The following is a 23,123-nucleotide window of genomic DNA, read 5'->3' on the forward strand; positions in this document are numbered from 1 at the left end:
CGCGTAGATTTATGCCGCTCCTTACGTGCACGGGGCGCCGCCATCTCCTAGGAGACGCTCTGGCGAGGAGCATCCCCAAGGCGGTCTGATGAAGGGGCGAGACTTCCCGGGAGGGCGGATCCGGGGAGAGGGCGAGTAGGAACCTCTGAACGGGTTGTGGAAAGAATATATTGAAAGCAGGGACGTTAATCTTAGGTGGCTTGCCCCTGAAGCTGACCTGAGACGAGGATGTGAGTGCAAGCAGTTTATTTGGCAGGTGGGGGGGTGGGGAAGTGCGACGGGGAGCGATGGAAACCAATACCGAGTGCATCAATGAGGAGACCACCCCTGTGAGCGGTGGGGGTCGGTCCCATGGGGGACTCTGGGGGATTGTGTAGAAACCGCCTCCAAGTTGTCCCACTCCAGGGCCTTCTGAAGAAGCTGAGATGTTTCTATATCATCTCCTTTCCTCATTGTTGAGGTCTACTGCAGGGGCCTTAAAGCTCTAGCACTTCCAGCCTGGCTCTTGGGCAGGTCTCAGGCAGGGTCTGTCGGTGCGGGCAGGAAGAAGCCAGGTGTCAGCATGTGGGAATGATGAGCGCCCAGGACAAGTGGCTGGGTACCAACAGCTTCAGTAGAGTCCTGCCTTTAATACCATCCAGAGCAGTGCTCTGCACATCACAGGCATTGGAACATCTCTCGAAATGGTTGCCTTGTCCTATGAAAATAGCTTCTTAAAAAAACCATAATTCCCATTGGTTGTCATAACAGCTGACATCCAAAATGGCTCCGAACGATTTCAACCTCCTGTTATTCACACCTTTGTGTAGTGCCCTTCCACACTGTACCAGGGCTGGTCTGTGAGGCTAATAGAATACAGTAGAAGTGCTGGCATGTCACTGCTGAGATTAAGGTATAAGTGACACCTTGAGATCTCCAATAAAAACAGGGTACTCAGGAGCTGAGGTCTGGTTGGGGTTGGAGTACTCATGGAAAGAGGAAGCGGGTAAAAGTAGAGTGTTTACAGAATAGTACTCACTGCAGGATTCAATTTATGTGAAGTTCAAGAATGGGCAAAACAAATCTATGTATTGAGTTGTAAATCAGAAAGCAGTTGACTCTAGGGGCTATTGACTCTGGAGAGAATTTCTTGGGCTGATGAAAATGTTTTTGTCTTGTTTTGGGTAATAGTTTCATGAGTCTATACAATTGTCAAGGCTCATCAAAGTGAACACTTATGATTTGTGCATTTATTATATGCAAATTATACCTTAATTTTTTTAAAGAGAAAGAGTGTTCAGAGTATTGAGTGATTGTGTGGGCCAGGGAACAGAGGAGCAGAAGAAGTGACAGAACTTTACCGCAGTCTGTGGAAAGATGGGACCCTGGCAAGGCCATCGTCAGCACTTATGGTTTATGACAGTACTGCCTCTAGGCAGAGGAACTAGAGAAAGGAGCCTCCAAGGATTCATGGCTTGGCAAAATAAACGCTCTGGGCTAACTCAGCCTGCACTGACCATCAGCTCTCATTTACTTCCTTGGCCTGATGCTAATAGGTCAGCCAATAGAACCAGATGTGGTGGCCCTGGACACTGTCATCATTTAAAGGGCCACCAAGCCCCAAATTTGACCTAAAAGGAGGCACAGTTCTTCGCTGCTCTGGAGCAGAAAGGACTGTGCCCTGGCCTGAGTAGAAATAGGGCTTTGTCCTTGTATGAGTGAAGATTGTTCTGGATCTGGGTGGGAAGTGACTGTCCCCCAGATCAACGTAAATCTAGAGAGTAGCCTAGCATGAACAGAGGCCACACCCCATCCTGTCCTGACCATGTCGGGGGAGGGAGAGGAAGGTTAGGGATAAGGGGAGAAACAAGTCTCAAAGTATAATTTTCAAAAAGTTAAAAATTAGAACTCTTACAGATACTCAAAGATTCATTTAACTTACTGAAGGAAGAACTAGAAAGATTGGAAATCTGGTTCCAAGGAAACAGGTACATATATAGCCAATCTTAGAATAAAGATTCTTTTTCCAAAGTTAGATACAGTATAAAACTATTTAATGTCCTACAGGGCAAAAAAATCATAACCTTTAAGGTTGTCTTTTCTTCACAGAATCAATTTGCATTTATAACAGACAAATAGATGAAATGCATCAATTGTCTGCAAATTAACGTCTATCTATACAGTCTGGATCCTAAGTAGTAATAAAAAGCCAATCAAACAAAGGTACATTCCACTAGAGCAGTGGGTTCTCAAATGGGTGCAGTTTTAATTCCCAGGGGACATTTGGCAATGTCTGGAGACAATTTTGGTTGTCTCAATGTGTGTGTCGGAGGGTGGAGAATGCTCCTGGCATATGGTGGATAGTGGCCAGGGATGCTTCCGACCATTCTTTAGAATGTATTTATACAGAGGACGACTTTCCACAACAAAGGATTACCTGGCCCACAATGTGAACAGTGCTGAGTTTAGGAAACCCTTCTCTGGAATGATTTGTTAGACCTTGGGTGGGCTTGTTAGACATGCTCTACTATGACTTTGAAAAGGCACACAGGATGACACAGTATCGTTTCCTTATTTCCTAGTTTTTGATAACTTTTCTTAACACAAAGTTGGCAAAATGTTGAATCTGGGTAATGGATACATGGTGATTAACCTTTTCTCTCTATTTTTGTGTATGTTTGATTTTTTTTCTATATTAAAAGGTAAAAAGAAAAAGCAGATTCTGGTCTTTTGCTTATGGTCAGTTCTGTGTACAAGTGGCACAACTAAAGATCCTGTTTAGATATAATATTTAAGTCTAAAGATGTCCCTCTTTTACAGCTTGGTCCCTGTACTCTGCCCATCTCCCCACTCCAGTGGTTCTCAGTTCTAGCTGCATCTTAAAATCACTCAGACAGATTTCAAAAATTCCAATGAGTGGGGGGCCAGCCCTGTGGGATAGTGGTTAAGTTTGGCAGGCTCCACTTCAGTGGTCTGGGTTCACAGGTTCTGATCCCAGGTGCAGACCTACACCACCTGTCAGCCATGCTGTGGCAGCAACCCACATATAAAATAGAGGAAGACTGGTGCAGATTTTAGCTTGGGTGAGTCTTCCTCAACAACAACAAATTCCAATGATTTGGATCCATTCTTAGCAATTCTGGTGTAATTTTTCTGGGGGTAAGGCTCTATTTTTTTTTTTCTTTTTAAAGTTTACCAGATGTGGAAAATTACACACTCACAACATGAATCAATTAAGGAACGTCATACTCTGAACTTGGTTTGTGGTGGGCTGGATGGGTAATACCTGGCAGTGCCAATGCGAATCCACTCTGGAAGAGGGCATCCCTCTGCCTCTGCCATATCTTATGCCTCTGCCTCCACAAATAATTTTTCAGGGACAATGACCAGCAAGCTGTCACAGATAACCAGTCATGCAAGGGAACAGAACCACGTTTGAGTAAGACCCTGCAGAAACAGCAGTCAATATAAGCAGATCCATCTAGACAGAGTAGCTTTGGAGAGGTGATGTTGCTTTGGTTTGGGTTCAAGCCCAAGCGATTTTATAGCAGCCCTCATTCTACTTCTCTTAGCCCACAACTGGGAGGTCTTTGAGCAATATGAATGAATACATTACAGTGGTAGCTAGCCTGTTTGCCACTGGTAGGCAGATAACATTGTACCACTTATTTCCCATAAACTCTGCCCCCATCAGGTCCTTATAGTAGTTGCCCGTTTGCATTATGGGGTTTATTTCCCACTATATTCTCTATATGTAGATGTAGTGCTAGATATTGTTTTTTATTTATTTATTTATTTATTTATTTATTTATTTTTGAGGAACATTAGCCATGAGCTAACTACTGCCAATCCTCCTCTTTTTGCTGAGGAAGACTGGCCCTGAGCTAACATCCGCGCCCATCTTCCTCTACTTTATATGTGTGACGCCTACCACAGCATGTCGTTTGCCAAGCAGTGCCATGTCTGCACCCGGAATCCGAACCAGCGAACCCTGGGCCCCTGAGAAGCAGAATGTGCGAACTTAACTGCTGCACCACCGGGCTGGCCCCTGTTTATTTTTAATCAGCATTACTTTCTACCCCATTTTATGCCCTCGCCTGTGTTTCAGGGGCTGGACATCTAAGAACTTCATTTTCTGATTAACTTGCCCCCAAGGCTCTGACTACAATCTAGTTACTGCCAATGAGATGCTTTCATAGAAGATTTGGAAGTCAGAGGGAGGTAGAGGCCTTTCTCCAGCAGTGAAGTGAGGTACAGACTTAAGCAGATACAGGCTTCTACAGTGGACTCATCAATCATCACCAATGTTGACAACAGTTTCCTGCAATTTCTGACCTCCAAATGTCAGATTTATTAGTGTGACTACAAAGCCAGTGGCAATCTCTTGATGTTTGTCCCTCTAGCCATTCCAAAGATTTTGGAAGCATCTAATCCCCTATAATAAATCTCTTTCTGCTTGAAATACCTAGGATACCTAGAGAGATTTCTGTTTTCCTGCATTGAGTCCTGACTGATATATGGGTTCCACTGCATCTGAGATAGTTAATTAATTCACAGACAATACAGTCCGAGAGTGGGCCAATAACTTTTATATAAAATGGTTCTTGTACCTTGCCTATCATATCTTAAGGAACAGATATCACTGAGCAATGGGACATATTATCTAATCTTTTCTGGGCAGCTCAGCCAAGAATGTCATATAGTTTATCACTTAACTGATAATGTTTTTGTGTTGAAGGAGTTTCCATCACTTTACTCCTTGTTTGGGGGGGGGGGGTAAAAGTGATGGACTATAGGTAATAGATTTGCCAAAAATGGGCCCAAATCTCAGGTATATTTGTCATGCTTGTATATTATGTATTTGTCACATCATATAGATTACAAATAGGGACTTCTAAATCTTTCTTTATTACACACAAGAGACAAAAAGTAAACATAAACCTACTTTATTTGCTGGATTGGGACAGTGAGTATAAGATACGTTAAAAAGTGACCATGCATTTGGAGAAGTAGAAATTCCTTATATGGTTCCTGAAACAAAACTATCTCTGGGAACAATTTGATGATAACTAACTGATTAGACCAAAATGATGAAAAAATGGAATCTCTTTAACCAAATGGGAGCCAGGGCATAGTTAATTAACTGGAAGGCAAGCCCCTACCAAAAACCATATTAGTTTTTTATTGCTGTGTAACAAACCACAAGCATAACAGCTTAAAAGCAGATCCACGTCTTAGCTCGCCTTTCTGTAGGTCAGAAGTCTGGCATGCTTGGTTCTCTGCTCTGGGTATCACAAGGCTAAAATCAAGGTTTTGGCTAGGCCAAGTTCTCATTTCAAAGGCTCCGAGGAAAAATCCACTTCAAGCTCATTGTTGTTGTAGACAGAATTTAGTTCATTGTGGTTGTAGGACAGAGATCTCTGTTTCCTTGCTGGCTGTCAGCCAGGGGCCACTCTCAGTAACTAGAGTCCACCCTGAGGTCCCATGCACATGGCCAAGGGTCCAGGAAACAATAAATAAGAAACTGTGTGGGCACATGGGAGTTGACTTAAATTTTTTGTGCCATAGTTTTTCCACGTTTAAAATGTTTATAATAATGAAATTGTCATAGTTATTAAAGTAACAAAATGAAGAAGAAAGATTCTTAAAGGCTCCCTTTCTTCCTTTCAGTAACAGTAAAGCCTTTCCAGGTTCTGCCCACTCCCACATTTGAGGTTTTTATTATGGCCACACCCCACTTCCAGATATGTTTGTCCAAACTCATCAAACTTCATACTTAAAATCAGTGCATTTTATTTTATGCAAGTCCTACCACAGTAAAATGAATTTAAAGCATACAGCATGGATACAAAAGTAACTACCCTAGTATACAAAAAGATATGGAGGATTTGAGTTTTGGCAGAGGATGGAAACTATTATAGAAGAAAAATGACCCAAATGGGGATTTTCATGTCTTTCAAATAACTGAAAGAAAGGACTCAACAGATAGATTGAACAGCAAATAAGACACAGGGGGAGAAAAAGTTAGCCAAGTGGAATAGAGGACATGAATTCCAGAATAGAGTATGAGGAGAAACTGATAGAGGAGAGTGAAGACCCAGTACAAGCACAAGGTATAGAGTAATTAAGTCTCATGTTTGTGGAATTGGGATATTAGAAGGGAACAAAATGGAGAAAGTTCAGAGGCAATATTTGGAGATTCTGAAATTGACAGATGACACCAAGGCACAAATTTAAGATGCACTTAGAACCCCAAGAAGGCTAACAAAAGAAAATCATAAGTAGGACCAAAGAGGAAATTTCCCGAAGGCAAAAACAAGTTCAGAGAAGCTTCCAGAGTAAAAAGAATGGCTTTCAAAAGAGCAGCCGTTGCACCAAGGACAAACAATCAAAAATAATAGAAACCAGAAGAAAAGTGGTGATAAGAAAAAGCAAAGAGATGAACAAAATTTGATACATTTAAGAATGAAAGAAAAATGGTCACACTGCAGATAAAGTCACTAGAAAACAAGAACGAAAAGGCCAAGAAGAGCCAAGAATGAATGCATCCCATTGTATGTAAAGCGTACTGAAATAGGACTTAGCATTGAAACAAAAAGTTATTTTTTACAAAGAAAGCATGTGAACAGAGAGGTATATGACAATACCATGTGTCTCAGAAGAAACAACTCTATGTTGAAAAGGAAAAATGGTTTAAATGATAAAAAATAATTCTATCATAATTTCATTCTGATTCTGTTTCTTTCTACAACTTACGCAAAATAACCGTGCATCAAGATCATGAAAGACAAGGAAAGACTGAGGAAATGTGGAAGGTGGCAAAAGGCTAAGGAGAAATAACAACTGAAGGCAAAGTGGATCCTGGATCAGAAAAAAAGACATTAGCAGGAAAATGGCAGAATTTCCACCAAGATCTGTAGCTCAGCTTATAATACTATATTGTACCATTGTGAATTTCCAGCTCTCAAAATTCTTCCACAATGGTTAGTTACGTAGTTACCTTTAGAGTAAGTGGGGTGGTGAAATGTTATAAGGACTCTATCTAAAGGTGAACTATCATTGCACCTTTTCTAGAATGAGACTAAAATGAGAAAATGAGTTTACAATGAGATTTCTTGTTTGTATTCTTTAGTGTTTTGTTTTTGTTTTGTTTTGTTTTTTTCTCTGGCAGACCCCTGCAATGACAATCACACTCAGACATTCAGCAAAGCCCTGAGACAGGGATCCCACGGCACATCCTAGGCTCCGCTTGCCACCTCTTCAGTCTGATGAGGAGGGAATGTGGCTGATGGTGGGGGGCAGGGAGATGAAGGCCCCTGAGTCCCAAAGTGATGGTGTCAACTGAAAGTTTATGGACCATCAGACCAGTACCCCCCTCAGATATAGCAAAAAAAGGGCCCCAATCCTGGGCCCAAACCACAGGGGCCCCCACCTCTTAAGAGTACATCCCTGGAAATGGTGAGAGCACTTCACCTTCTCCTCCTGTACCTTGGCCTGGCAAGAGGGCCAGGCCATGGAGTAGTCAAGGAGAGCGCTATCTCCTGAGTTGAGCACATTGATGGACCGGCACCTTCCTACTTCCATGGGGCAACTCCAAAACCTTTACTCAAGGGGGCTATGCCACTTTGCCACTTGAAGTACCTTTCTGGAAACACTACACCAGCCGTCTCCTGCAAACCCTCCACCCCCCACTCACTTTAGATACTTTGACCTGACCATGGAGGGCGCTGCCTCTTGGGTTGGATGCAATGGTGGACGGGCCAGCGGTCAGCTTCCTTCTTCCACAGGAGCAAGTCCTCTTCCTAAAGGCCTTCCTGGAGCCCAGGCTCTTCCCAAAGTAGTTGCCCCCATGAAAGGGGACCTTTCCTTTAGAAAGTGGGCAAGGCAGATGGTGCTTCTCTCACTCTGCCCTGCATGTGTGCACTCAGGGAGAGGGCCACAGGAGGATTTGTCAGAATTCCTTCTCACCAAGGCCTCTAGTCTCCTGAGGCCTTTCTTCTTCACTCCTTGAGCATCTCTCCAAGAGAAGCACCCTAGGAACAAGAAAGCATGGCTTCTGCCAACCTAAAAGGCAAGTTACAGAGATATAGGGGGATTTTCCACCTGGAAGAAAGAAGATGCTCTAGGTGCTTTCTGGCTTTTCAAGGGCTCTCTGGTTTTTATCACAAACATGTCCTTTTCCTTCCCCAGGCACATCCCTCAGATGGCTTCTCAGGCCTTTCCTTTCCCTAGAACCCCAGCTGCCCCTGGGAGTTCCTGATGGAAGACCCCACCCAGTGCCCCTTTCCCGACTGCCTATTATCAACCTGTTCACTTGGCAAGTCCTCCCCAGCTTTCCACCTGTACAAGGGTTTTCTTCTTCCTTGAGAGAAGTGATAAAGCCACAATACTGGACAGTATTTAGTTGAGGAAGAATCAAGGCCTACATGGAACCAGCTAGAAATTATCCTTCCTCTTCTCCAACGACCTGATTTTGAAAACAGGGCAAGGTAGGAACTGCTTTTCTTGTGCAAGAAGTGACTGAAACTTTGCTTTCAGAAGTGGTCACGCATGCCCCTTGAGAAGATATGAGTCAAAATTAGTGAGGACTAAGTGTGTATGGAGGTTTTCCTGCCTGAGTTGGTTTCTGGGAAATAAATATCCGAAGCGCTTCACTGCGATGGTATGGATAGCTTGGTGGCTAATCTGATGTTTGGACTTTGAAGCAAGCTGGGATGATTCCTAGCTCAGACCCATACCGCTGCTGGGCACGTGGGCTAGTGACTGTAAACACTGCGTCAGGGGTCTGTGTCCTTCAACAATGTGGAGAAAAATGAAGAGGTTAGGCCCACTGTGGAAGGAAAGGCCATGAAGAAGAAATGGTTTCAGTGTAGCCCTTGTGGCTTTTACAATTTACCTGAGATTTTCTGGGTTCTGCCCACTCCCTTGTTGAAGGTGTTTTTTATGGTGTCACGCCACTTCCAGACACAAATACTGAAAACCATCCATTTTCTCACCTAAGAGTGTCCCCTTTGCCTTATGTAAATTATCCGGAGAGAAAATGCATATGTAAAGAGAGATACAAAAACAAACTCTGTCATAGCTTAGAGAACAAAAGGAAAAAGCTAGTTTTCACAGAGTATGGATTCTCTTTTATGAGCTAAAAAATAATAATAAAAACGAATATCTCCAACACTTACAAAGAACAGAGCAAAAACTGAGCAGATGGGTTTAAGAGGAGGTGAGACACAGTTGAAGGAAAACCGAGCCTACTGCCATACAACATGTGCACCCTCGAGTGGGAGGAGAGGATCATGGAAAAGTGAAGAGCAAACAGAAGCACAGAAAACAGAAAGATCAAGATGGGCACGTGTGGATCTGGGATTCCGCAAGGAAAGACGGAGAGAGACTGAGTGTTTCTGAGGCAGTATTTGGAGGTTCCAAGACTGACAATGACCCGAAGCCATTCTTTGGACCGCAAAAGGGGTCACGATCAAAATATCCTATCCAGGACCACAAGAGGAAACGTGCTGAGCACCCACGCAAGGTCTGAGAAGGTTGCAGACAGGGTAAAAAGAAAGAAAAAACAGCGCCTTCCAAGGAGTACCCCTTGCCCCAGAGACCCTCCACCATCACCCCCACCCCAGGGGGCGGGGACCTACTTCCCAGTCACAAGAGTATAAGCCAGAAGATGAAGGGCTGGAAGAGCAAAGAAGACAGCTAACGGGATTGGGTCAGGGATGACTTTCCCATACAGTCTGCAGTTGAGCCTGATCCGAATGTCCCAAAGTGACTTTCCTCTGACTGATCACGTCACTATGGTGAGGGTAGATTTTAGCACTGGTGGAGGAGGGATGGGGAGCCATTAGAGCCACGAGAACCTTCTTGGACATCTTCTGGCACCTTTCCTTCAAGTCTCAAACGAGTTCCTGATCAGGATTTTTGCCGAAAAAAGAAGCACAGTCACACAGCCGAACAGAGTTACAGAGCCACAAAGTCAGCGGGAGGAATGGGGACTGGAGGGAGGCGCAGACCCAGCGGGAAAACCCCATCCCTGCGCCCGCACAGGCGGCTCCTCGGGCTCGGGCTGTAGCTCCAGGCCCTGAGGCACGGAAGTCCCTGAGAGAGCTAAGCTGACAAGAAGCACACGGGCAGCGCCATCTCGGGGTCACAGGGCAGCCCCCTTCCGGGACAGTCCTAGGCACAGTCCCTCAAAGCCGACCTGAGGAACGGATACCACCGCTAGGCTCCTGGTCCTGCCCGCTCAAGCCTGGTCCTGCCAGCCTTCCCCCACTCACAGAAGCTCCAGCCAGCCATCTCCCCATCCTTATTTCCTTGCTTCCTTGTTTCCTTCAGTCCTGCTTTCCTTCCCTTTGTATATGCATCCATCGGTCCTTCCGGCCGGCCGGCCGTCCACCCGCGCATCCATCCATTCATCCGCCACACCCACTGGAGCACCTGTCCCAGCTTGCCACTGCGCCTGCGCCAGCCCACCGCCAGGGGGCGCGCCCGCTCCCTCAGAGACCCGCGGACGCGTCGCCTAGCAACCGTGGAGGTCATTGTGAGGTCAGAGGCGCCAGCTGCCCGCACACGCGCCGTGGGAGAGCCAGCTTAGACCAAAGGAAGCTGGGCTCCTGGAGGTGGGGGGCAGAGGAGGCGGGGTGGGAGAGGGAAGGAAGGGGGAAAGGCACGCCTACCTTCCTCTCCTCAAGTTCCCCAGGGCCCAGAGGTCCGGTCACTTCTCTCGCCGCTACCCCCGCCACCCCTAACACCGGTGTGGCGGCCCTAGTTGCCGGTGAGACGTGGGCACGCCAGGCACCTCTGTGGTCCCCCATTTGGACCCGGGTGGCTGGGAACGAGATCAGATGCGGGGGAGGGAAGACATCGGTGAGGCAGGGGCGAGGAGGAGCCCCGAGTCCTGCTCGGAGCCATGGCTGTGGCAACTGAAACCTGTGGACCCTGAGATTGCTGCCTCCCCTAGTCATGGGCAGAGGAGGCCTGTTCCCTGGAGCCACACACACCCGGGAGGCCCCTGCCTCTCCCAGGGCCCTCCAGAAATCTGCTGAAAGCCCCACTCCCGGCCGGTTCCCCTCCACACCCCCACCGCCAAAGTCCAGCCCACCCCCCCCACCCCCCCCACCCCCCGCCTTAGGGTACCTGGGTATGGCCGGCGGGGACCTGGCCGTGGAGGGTACTCCCTGGCCGGCTGAGGCACACCAGTTTCGGGCTCCTTCCTTTTCTGACAGGGCGATGGCACTTCCCACAGCCTTTCAGGAGCCAGGGCCCTTTCCTCAGGAGTTGTCCGGCTGACAGAGTCTTGGCCCCCGGGGCAAGCTCGGCCAGCCTCGCTTTGGGAAATTGGGCGACCCCTGTGTCGCTCCTGGCCCTTCTGCCCGCATCGGGTGCACTAGGGGAGTGGGCCAAGGGAGGGCCTTTCTCGTCCCTCGTGGTGGATCTCTCCAGAGAGGAGGGCCCTAAGAAGCAGGAAGCGGCCAGACCAGGGCGGGGACCCTCTGGAGCAAGAGCCTGCCGGGTGGGGTACCCGTTGCCTCGCTGGCCCGCCGAGCATGGCCACGTTCTGTCCGCAAGTCTTTTTCGGCCTTCCGTCTTGACTCGGTTTTTCCTCCTCCTGGACGGAAAGGTTCAAGTCGTGATGGGAGGCCGTGTTTTGTCTTGTGAGGGAGGAAGCGAGACCCGGGTGGATCCAGCTGGCAGAAGGACAGCCTTGATCTCCTTCCCTAGACCGGAGGTAGCAAACAGGGCCAGAGCGCCACTTACAAGGTGCAGAAGCAAGGACGTGAGCAGAAGAGTTTAAGAGCCGGGGAGACACGGCTGAAGGGAGAGGGAGCCCACGGCCATACAACACGGGCACCCTAGACTAGGAGGAGAGTCGTGGGAAACACGGAAGAGCAAACACAGGCACAGACAACAGAAAGATCAAGTCGGAACGTGGGGATCTGGGATCTGGCAAGGAAGGATGCAGAGAGAGTGTGTTCCTGAGGCAGTCTTTGGAGATTCCAAGGCTGACAATGTCCCGGAGCCATGCTTTGGGCTGCAAGAAGATCCCATCTGGGCCCACAAGAGGAAGCGTGCTCTGTGCCAACCTGGGGTCTGAGAAGCCAGCAGGCAGAGCGAAGGGAAAGAAGAGAACGGAGAGATGGAGACACAGACCGAGAAAGTGAGAGGGCGCTTTCCAAGGAGCGACCCTGGCCCCAAAGATGCCCCACCCCAAGCCCCCCGGGACAATTCCCAGTCCAAAGGGTGGAAGACGGAAGAGGAAGTGCCGGCAGGCCAAACCGGACAGCTCCACTGGAAGGGGAGAAGCCATGAACTGGCCATACCGTGTGCAGTTGAGTCCATGCTATCGTGGTCCCAGAGTGACTTTGCTCTTCCTGACCATGGCACCTGACTCTGGTGAGGTCCGATTTGAGCGCTGGGGGAAGAGGGCTAGGGGAGTGCAGGAGAGCCACGAGTCCCTGCTTCGGCCTCTTTGGGGACCTTTCCTCCAACTCGAAGACAAGTTTCTGATCTAGGACATTTTAGGTTCCGGGGTTTGGCAAGCTGTCTCTCGGGACAGAGAGGGGCTGCTTCCAAGTGCCTGTCCCAAGCCATGGCTGGGTCAGGCGTACCTTCAGAAATGCCAGGAAAGCCGATAAGGAACAACAGAGTATCACACTCTGTCATACAGCCGAACACAGGCACACGGCCACAAAATCAGCTGGAGGAATGGGGACTGCACGGAGGCCCGGGCCCAGCGGGAAAACCCCTTCCCTCCACCCACACGGGCTCAGACTGTAGCTCCAGGCCCTGAGGCATGGAAGTCCCTGAGACAGCTAAGCTGACAAGAAGCACACGGGCAGCGCCATCTCGGGGTCACAAGGCAGGCCCCTTCCGGGACAGTCCCAGGCACAGTCCCTCAAAGCCGACCTGATGAACAGATACCACCGCTAGGCTCCTGGTCCTGCCCGCTCAGCCTGGCCCTCTCAGCCTCCCCCCACTCACGGAAGCCCCAACCAGCCAGCCATCTCCCCATCCTTATTTCCTTGCTTCCTTCTTTCCTTCAGTCCTGCTTTCCTTCCCTTTGTATATGCATCCATCGGTCCTTCCGGCCGGCCGGCCGTCCACCCGCGCATCCATCCATTCATCCGCCACACCCACTGGAGCACCTGTCCCAGCTTGCCACTGCACCTGCGCAGCCCACCGCCAGGGGGCGCGCCCGCTCCCTCAGAGACCCGCGGACGCGTCGCCTAGCAACCGTGGAGGTCATTGTGAGGTCAGAGGCGCCAGCTCCCCGCAGACGCGCCGTGGGAGAGCCAGCTTAGACCAAAGGAAGCTGGGCTCTTGCAGGTGGGGGGCAGAGGAGGCGGGGTGGGAGAGGGAAGGAAGGGGTGAAAGGCACGCCTACCTTCCTCTCCTCAGGTACCCGAGACCCCAGATGTCTGAGTCTCTGCTGCCGCCACCGCCGCTACCCCCGCCACCCCTAACACCGGTGTGGCGGCCCTAGTTGCCCACCGTGGGCACGCCAGGCACCTCTGTGGTCCCCCATTTGGACCCGGGTGGCTGGGAACGAGATCAGATGCGGGGGAGGGAAGACATCGGTGAGGCAGGGGCGAGGAGGAGCCCCGAGTCCTGCTCGGAGCCATGGCTGTGGCAACTGAAACCTGTGGACCCTGAGATTGCTGCCTCCCCTAGTCATGGGCAGAGGAGGCCTGTTCCCTGGCGACGCACCCCAGGGGCCCCTGCCTCTCTCTATTCCTTCCAGCAGTCTGTTGAATGCCCCCACCCCCACTAGTCCCCCTCCACCTATTGCCTCCAAACAACCAACCTCTTTAAGGTACCTGGGCAATGCCCTCGCGGACAAGGCTGTGGTTGGAGAGCGCTTCTTTCTCAGCCTACCTGTTGCCTGGCACCTTCCTCCTCAGACAGGGGGTTGACACTTCTCAGAAGACTTCCAGGACCAGAGGCTCTTTCCTTACTAGTCGTCTCGCTTACAATGTCTCGGTCCAGGTGGCAGGGACAGCTAGCCTCCCTTTGACAAAGCACACAAGCCATATGGTATTCCTTTCCTCCGCCCAGACATCTGTGTCCTCATAGTCAGGGCCGTGGAATACCTTCCTTTGATGTGGGTAGAGCAGGCTCTTTCTAGCTGCACATTTTAGGGGATTCTGTCCCTTTCTGGAAACATTGATACTTTCTCCTCTTGTCCACGGGCCTGTCCAAGTTGAGCCTGGACACGGAGGGCCCTACCTGAATTGTGGGCACCAGTTTGGCAGGCACTTTCCTTTTTTTTCCAGGGTGTATTCTATGTCCAAGGAGCTCGTGTAGCCAGGGCTCTTTTTCTATTACTGGCCATTTTTAGAGTCTATCTCCAGGTAACTGTAACCCTGAGTGCCTTTTTAGAAAAGACCCGGAAAAGAGAAAGGACAGATGTTGCTAATATTCCTGTTATTTGCATGTGTTTACATCATGAGTTGCCTATGTTCTGACTTTCTCTTAAATGGTTCTTAGCAACCTCGGTAGTCTCCTAAGGCTTTTCTGTCTCAGCTTTTCAGAATTTCTCCATGAGAAATGTCCTTGGCATCAGGAAGAATGGCTGCCACCTACATAAAGGGCACATTCCAGGGTGCTGGAATTTAAGGAAGGCAGTTCCGCATGCTGTTTTGTTTTCTCTGGCTTTCTTGTTTTTCTCCCTGACCTGTGCTTTCCTTCTCCATGCACATGCTGCCTGATAGAGTTGATATGTCTTACATTTCACTGGTTTGTGGGGTGGATGGCAGTGAAGAAGGATTGGTGAAGCCAGACCCTTCCCACTGCCTCTTTCCCTCCTACCTACTGTTTACCTGTTCATTCAGCAAGTCTTGACATGTCTGTGTTTAGTGGAGTTTCTTTGCAGGAAATATTAAAATCTTTATTTTTATATATGATCTTTTACAGAAGAATTAGGTTCAGAAGTAGATTCCATATATATACTTGATCTTGAAAGATGTATTTTCAAAACAGGCAAAGTAGAAGCTATTTATTCTAGTCATTTAGTGGGGAGAACTTACATGAAGAGAATATCAGAGTTGAGGGGCCAGTCTGGTGGCAGAGCAGTTAAGTGCGCACGTTCTGCTTCGGCGGCCTGGGGTTCACTGCTTGGGATCCCGGGTGCGGACATGGCACTGCTTGGTAAGCCATGCTGTGGTAGGCGTCCCACAGATAAAATAGAGGAAGATGGGCATGGATTTATTGAACCTAAGGGTGATGTTAGGACTCCCAAACTTGCAATTGTTGGTAGAACTTAAAGTGGTCTTGTGGTCCATTCCCTAAATTCACAGTTGGCTAACATCGCAGTTGGCATCAGAAATGGGATTCGTTAGAAGCCCCCTGACTTACTAAAACATGTGGTTTGAGAAGAGGAAAGAGAAGGAGGTTGACTTATGATGACGTATTTTAAGGTATTTTTAATTTTTTAATTGTGGCAAAATACACATAGAATTACCATTTTAGCCATGTTTAGTGTACAATTCAGTGGCAATAAGTCCTTCACAATGTTGTGCAACCATCACCACTATCCATTTCCAGAACTTTTTCATCATCCCACGAGAAATTCTGCATCCATCGAACATGAACTTTCCTTTGTCCCCTCCCCACAGTCCCCAGTAATCTCTATTCTACTTTCTATCTCAACAGAATTTCTCTAGAACACTCATCTAAGTGGAAGCATACAATATTTGTCCTTTTGCATCTGGCTTATTTCACTTAGCATAATATTTTTAAGGTTCATTCATGTTGTAGCATGTGTCAGAATTTCATTCCCTTTTAAGGCCAAATAAATGCCATTATATGTATATACTACATTTACTTTATCCATTCATCTGTTGTTGGACACTTGGGTTGTTTTCACCTTGTGGCTATTGTGAATGATGCTGTTATGAACATTGGTGTATACGTATCTCTTTGAGTCCTTGCTTTCAATTCTTTTGGGTATACACCTAGGAGTGCAATTACTCTATCATATATAATAATTCTATGTTTAACTTTTTGGGGAACCACTCAACTGTTTTCCACAGCAGTTGCACCATTTTCCACTCCCATTAATGCATGGAGGCTCTGATTTCTCCACATCCTCCTCAACATTTATTTTATTGGGGTTTTTTAAATGATAGCAATCCTAATGGATATGAAGTGAAGTGGTATCTCATTGTTATTTTTGTTACTAACAAAAAGCTGAGGAATTAATACTTCTGTTATTCTCTTAAGAGGTGAATATGGATGGCTTTAAATGTCTAACACTGAGGGCAGCTGGTTTTGCACATCTTTCGGATACTCCTGGGAAACACAAATGCTAAAGAATGTGGCTACAAGCCAAAAACTATTCGGGATTATCCACCTTTCCCTTGGAAAAAACCTACATAGGGCTTTAAAGAGAAGAGCTCAGAGGGAGAAAAAAAATGCAGGCTCACTGGGGAGGTGTGAACCACCCCAGGCCCAGTTAGCAAGTGTGGCCTGACAGCTGAGTGGCAGCTGACCAGACTCTCTGCTGCCCCAGAGCTCCCTGCAAATGTCTCTTGATGCTGGCAATTGTTCTCCCTCGTATCTTCAGCTCTTAGCGTAGTGCATGGCACACAGTAGGAATTCTATAAGAATCTGTTAATTGAACAAATACGTTCCACCAATGGGTCTGTCATATTCTCTGTGGGCTTCGCCTAGAGACTAGCATGTAGTGGGAGCTCAATAAATAGCAACTGCTATGGACAGGGGACAGTGTAGTGGTTAAGTCTCTGGCATTCGGAATAAAAAATCCTGAGTCAATTGCAGTGAGTCCACTTATGTGTGAGTCTCAGCAGGTCACATCATCTCTCTGAGACTCAGTTTCCTCATATGTAGGATGAGAACTTACATCACAGGGGCCTGTGGGGATCAAAGAAGCTAATCCATGAAAAGAGTCTGGCACATGCTGACTGCTCAACAAGTTATAGCTATTGAAATTAATACTATTAACATGTTAAGTAACCCTGGTAAACGCTCCTGTTTCCATTCCACCATTTGCAAAATGAGAACGATTGACCACATCATCTCTGCATCTCTTCCACACTACAATTCCAGGAATTAGAAATGGGGCGGGGGGTGGGGGGGGCTTCTTCTTCTTCTTTTTTTTGGTGGATGTAGAATAACCCTTAGCAGAGGAAAAGGTAAATTGACAAACTGTCATAGATAAGTTTGGAAAAGAGAGTTTTAAAAAGCTGTAGAAAGTTGGGAGGCCCAGAAGATGGCCCACATGTGCTGGGTCTTCCCAGCAGGTGAGGTTAGATGAAGCCCCCTTAACAAGAACCCAGACACCCAAGAGCCCACATCCCTATCAGCTAATGGAGGACGACCCCCTCCGTCTCCCCAGGCCTCCCTAGGTGCTTAGTGATCTTTGGGTCCTGTGGACTCGGAGGCACATCTCCCGTGTTCTGCTCCTTCTGTCTCTGTGTCCAGCTAAGAGCACGTCCTCCCATTGCCCTCAAGCCACCCGTGCTCAGGATGCCAGAGTAGTAGAGGGCTCGGTGCCAGGTACAGACAAGGCGCTCTCCCCAGCTCTGAGCCGCACAGCAGAGGCTTGGCCCACATGTCTCTGTGACATCAAGTCCTTGCACTTCTAGGTCTGACCCTCTGCTCTGAGGCTAGTTCCCGAGCATGTGGCTCAGCAGGGACACACAGCATGCCCTCCCTCTGCTCTTCTCCACACTCCTCTGCCTTTCCTCACGCCCCTGAGCAAAAGCACTCTTCTGCCAAAATAATTCAGAATAAACCCGTCTTCTCCCATGTCCTTGTCTGCAGTGGAGATTCCAGGAGGATCCACGTCACGGAGTTGTGAGGGGTGACTGAGAGAAGTCGTGGAGAGCGTGAAGCACAGGAACGGGCACACAGTAAGTGCCCAAGAAATGGAAGCATTATACCGTCGTTGTCAACGAGAAAAGCAAAAAGCCCACTTTTCCTGCAAAAAGAAATCGTATATTTATACAAATCCTATTGTTATACTTATTGTTTATGGTCACTTTTAAAGACATAAAACATTACAGTATTGGTGTCAAACGTGAATTTTATTTCTATGTCTTTATTAAAATACAAACAAAAATAAATGCATTTGTCAGCTGAGAAAGGGGGATGTTTGATAGTCAGTGGGCTGCACAAGGCCCTTGTTTTATTTTATATTACCATGGTCTCAGAGTAACCTCAGCTGATGTGATATTTTGTGAGATTGTTTATGTCCAACAGGAGAGCATGGCCCAGCAGTGAACACGAGACCTGTTTCCAAATATTAGGGGATTTTCTTTCTCAGGCCTCATCATTCACACACATTCACTCAACAAACACTTAATGAGCACCTACTGGGTGCCAGGCCCTGCTGCAGTTGCTGGGAATTCTCCATCTGTACATGTGCACTTTCTAATGTGACGAACAAGACAGATGTGCTCCCTGCCCCTCGGATCCCCTAGCCTGCAGGGGAAGCAGAGACAGAAGGAGAGTTAGAAAAGGGGAGGTGCAGTTACAGCTGTCTGGAGGGCCAGAGTGGCCCTGAAGAAGAGACAGTCATATGGAGCAGGACAGGCATCAGCCAGTGAGGAGGTGGGGGCCGCTCGCGTAGAAAGGCTCCTAACACAAAGGGGTGGTTTTGAGAAATGACGCTGCAGAGCTGGGGAATGGCTGAAACTCTAGTCTGGTAGGCTCTGTCAACGCTTCCCAAGGTGTGTGGTTTACAAGAGCAAACAAATAAAAAAAAAAAAGAAAAGAAAAAGGCAAGTGTTCAATAATTTTTAGTACAAACAATGCTATACTATGCAGGTCTTAAAAAGGATGCTGCAGGTGGGCATATATATTGATGTGGCAATATGTCTGCAGTATATACATTTTTTTAAAAGTAGGTTTCTGAAGGTTATGTACAAGATATTACAATTTAAAGGTATGAATATGTACATCACAAATGCCCAAATACAAGGTGACTCTAAATCTAAGGCAATTCTTCCTTGCTGCAATAAAAAATATTTCACAGTCAGCCAATAAAGTTTTGTGGGGTTGTCTTGATTATATGAACTTTTATGGAAATGAAATGTATATTTATAAGAGTTATTAGTTTAGATGTAATTATATATTTAAATTATATGAGTAATATATTTTGATCTTTTCCAATTTCATGTTTTGAAAAACTTTTTTACACAAATTCTGTACAAGTATCTCTAACAGCAGTGTTTTTCTCATCCCCAAAGCGATTTTTGAGGCTTCTAAGCCAGTTTCCCAGGGCCCGTCATCTTCTAAGTAGAATGAGAAGTGGAATCTGGATGTTACTGACAAACTAAAATCATACATTCACGTGACATTAGCACATTTTCCAATTCATCCTGTAGGTATATTTTTTCACCACCACAATCCAATATAGCTTCCCTTTTAAATAAATATTAAAATATTTGTTTGCAACACCATCCAATCCACGCAAATGTACAGTCCTCTTCCCAGGAATAAGTGCTAAATCTGAGTTAAGCTTTTCTGCCATTTATTTGACTGATTCATAGGGTGATCTCTTTAGGCCTCCAAAGCTCAATAAAGATCCTTTAGCGGCCGGCCCAGTGGCCGAGTAGTTAAGTTCGCGCACTCTGCTGCAGGCGGCCCAGGGTTTCGCTGGGTTGGATCCTGGGGGCGGACATGGCACGGCTCATTAAGCCATGCTGAGGCGGCATCCCACATGCCACAACTAGAAGGACCCACGACTAAAAATATACAACTACGTACCATGGGGCTTTGGGGAGAAAAAGGAAAAACTTTTAAAAAAATCTTTAAAAAAAATTAAACAATAAAATCCTTTAAGGCCAATGAATCTTCTCCAAACGTCCTTTGTTCTTCAAAATGAACTCCTTCGGATAACTGCACCTCCCTCCCCCCATGAGAGACCCGTTAAGGATCACATGTAAGGCTCCCCGCTCTTTACTGTGGGATAATGCTGGGGGGTGGGGGGGCGGGGAGGGGAAGGACTCACCTAGAAATAAGAATGGAAGAACACGCCCAAATGAAAATGGTCAGGGTCCTTGGTGAAGGCATTATACAGATGGTTCTTATTTTCTCCATTCTGTACATGTGCACTTTCTAATTTTTCTACCATGAACATGGATTACTCATAATAAGGAACAAAACAAGCAATAATAGTTGTAGGTGACTTGTTTTCAAATATAAGGAAATCATTCAGTCTGAGGCCCCAGGCCCTCAGGCTCAGGCTGAGCCTCAGAATCCCTCACTCCAGGCGGCAAGCGCTTCCCACCCCAGGAGCAGATGCTCTCCAGCTGCAGTAGGGGTCAAGGTCTCCTCCTCACGCAGTAGGAAAAGGGGAGAGGGGAGAGGCCAGCTCCAGGACCTCCAGTGTCCAGGACTCCAGGACACTTGAAAATCCCCGGGCTGAGAGCCTGTGGGGAAGCCCGCGGGAGGCCTCCACCTCCCGGGCTTTTTTCTTGGCAGCCTTAAATAGAGAGAGAAAATTCCAACTCTACAAATTCAATTTCAGTTTCCAAATGTCAAGAGAGCAGGGAGGACCCGTAAGGAGGCTGGCTACTGAGCGCAGGCAGCCCAGGCAAGGGAGCAACGTGCTGCAGGGAAGACGCCCCAGCCCTCTCCCCCTCTCCACTCTCCTTCCCCCTCTCTAGACTGTTAGTTTTCTGGAGAAAGGTTAAAAGGTGCCCTCTTCAAAAAAAGAAGGTTTATTCTAAGGGCAGCCTGGTCCTGCAGAGATGGAGCTTCCCAGGACCTGGATGAGACCCCCGCAGACTGGCTGGGCTCCCTCCTGGAGCTGTGGATCAGTGTTTCCATGATGAGTAGGTTTTGGGACCAAGTCAGCGTGCTGAAGGTGGTGGAAGCGAGCATTTGGGGACCTAGGGGATTTGAAGCCAGCTCTGGCCCTTTGGGGATGCGAGACCTTAGCGGGGGTGGTATGCTTCATCTCTTTAAGCCTCAGACTCCTCCTTAAAACTTGTTTGTTATTGGGGGGTAAATAAATTGCCATCATCATCGTTTTTATATTGGGCATCCAGCTCTCTGAGTCCTAAGGAGTCTGGTGAAATATGAATAGCAGGTCTTTATAATAATTGTACTTTTTGTGTCTGGTTTAAATACTTCTTTACCTCCAAAGTGATAAGGATATTCTCTTACATTTTTCTTCTAAAATGTCACTTGCTAGTTATGTTGGAAACTACCTAGCAATTATGTAAAATCAGAGGGACATATAAGGGCTGACGTTGGCATTCAACACCTATTTTATACCATGGTTTCTCCTGGGAAAATAACAACTTGTAATTCAACTTTCAAGATGTCATGCTAAATCAAAACTGTCTTAAGGACAAGTCTAGATTTTTTTCATTCTGCCAGAATGAAAATAATATTAACTTAAGTAAATCAGGCTTTACCTGGAGGTAAAAATGGCTGCCACATGTGAAGCTGAAAAGGAAGGTCGCACAGCTTTAAAAGATCTTTAAAAGCAGAAACCAAAGATTAGGGAGGTGCTATTAGCAAAGAATGAGCTTAGAAGCACAAGTTTGAGAAAGTCAAGCCCCTGCAGGTGTCTAGAGAGATAGGACTTTGTCCTCTAGGCCCCGACACGCCCACGTGTCTGAACTTCACAGTGTTTCCTTTACAGCACCAGCAACTTGTCTCCTTCTGCCGAGGGTACATCAGCACCTTCGCTTTCTGAATCCAAAAGCAACAACGGAAATTCCTACGACAGACGGGGCACATATTCGCTCAAGGATGGGTTTGCAGGTGCTCAAAATTTTAACATATATTCCAAATACAGTGCTCTTATCGATCCAATGTGCTGTGTTTCAACAGAAAATATTCCATTTATGGTCATGTGAGTACCCATATCTTGAAGCCCCCACGCCCACCTTTATGGGTATATCTTATATTTGAGACTATTTGTCAAAATAAGAAAAAAATTATTTTATCTTTCTTTTTGCTTTCTCAATGATCTCTATTTCTAAAAGTTGAAACACCCTTAGAATAACTATCTCCAAATATTTTGAGAAGAATTGAAAATGTCTAAACCAAAGGATGTGTGAAGTTAAAGACCTTATTTTGATAAATATTGGTAAACAAGAACTAGCCATGAGGACACATCTTCATTATATTTCTTTGCCTGTTAAGAGTAGGAGGTGCATTGTACATATTGCACATAATTCAACATTTATTTCTGCCTTTCTCAACCCTGTTATGCACTATTTTTTCTTAAGTTTTTTTTTTCCTTGAGGAAGATTAGCCCTGAGCTAACTACTGCCAATCCTCCTCTTTTTACTGAGAAAGACTGGCCCTAGCTAACATCCACGCCCATCTTCCTCTACTTTATATGTGGGATGCCTACCACAGCATGGGTTTTGCCAAGCAGTGCCACGTCTGCACCTGGGATCTGAACTGGTGAACCCTGGGCCGCCGAGAAGCAGAATGTGCAAACTTAACTGCTGTGCCACTGGGCCAGCCTCTATTTTTTCTGAAGTATATCTAGTTATCCTGGTTTCATCTATCCATACTGGGGTGAGATTGCTGTATTTTTCTAGAGTTGAATGTGCTGATTCCCTTTGATTTCCTGCCATGAGTGCCCTGGAGAGTCTTCTAGGACTGATAACTTTTGCAAGGACATCTCTTGCTGTACTTAATCCCTGCCACCATCTGACATCCACATTCTCCCTTTTTCTACTATTCTGTCTGCTCAAGTCAAAAAACCTAGCACCTAAATTAAGGTTACTTAGTATAGGGGAGGAAGACATTTTCTCTACTCGCTCTGGGTCCTTCTGGCCGGAGAACGAATTAAATTCACACAAGACAGAATAGCAGGAGAAAATTAAACAAAGCTTTATAACACGTATACATGGGAGAGGCTAAGGCAAACTGAGCAACTCACCAAAATGGCTGAAGCCCCCACCTTAAATATCATCTTCAGCTAAAGACAAAGGAGGATGTTGGGGGAGGTTACCAGACAAATACAGTAAACAAGAGTAAGATTATTATGCAGATTTAAGTCCTTGCCTTCCACATTGATTAAGAGTTTCTAGAGATAAACCCCATTGATTATGAGTTTCTAGAGATAAGGTCATCTCCCCTTCTTCCTGGTACAGAGAGGGAGACACTTTTACAGATGGAGATTTCCTTTACAAATGTAAATGTCTCTT

At 46.8% G+C, this 23,123-nt stretch overlaps 1 long non-coding RNA gene across 1 annotated transcript; it reads left to right on the forward strand.

The window, feature by feature from the left end:
• The first annotated feature begins 10,524 nt into the window (after nt 1-10,524).
• On the forward strand, nt 10,525-18,018 carry LOC139073479 (uncharacterized). The gene is made up of 2 exons (XR_011522257.1): nt 10,525-10,598; nt 17,764-18,018. It is a non-coding gene; the product is annotated as an uncharacterized lncRNA (long non-coding RNA).
• Nucleotides 18,019-23,123: the final 5,105 nt, after the last annotated feature.

Source organism: Equus przewalskii, chromosome 9, assembly GCF_037783145.1.
Source record: "Equus przewalskii isolate Varuska chromosome 9, EquPr2, whole genome shotgun sequence".
NCBI classification, from domain to species: domain Eukaryota; kingdom Metazoa; phylum Chordata; class Mammalia; order Perissodactyla; family Equidae; genus Equus; species Equus przewalskii.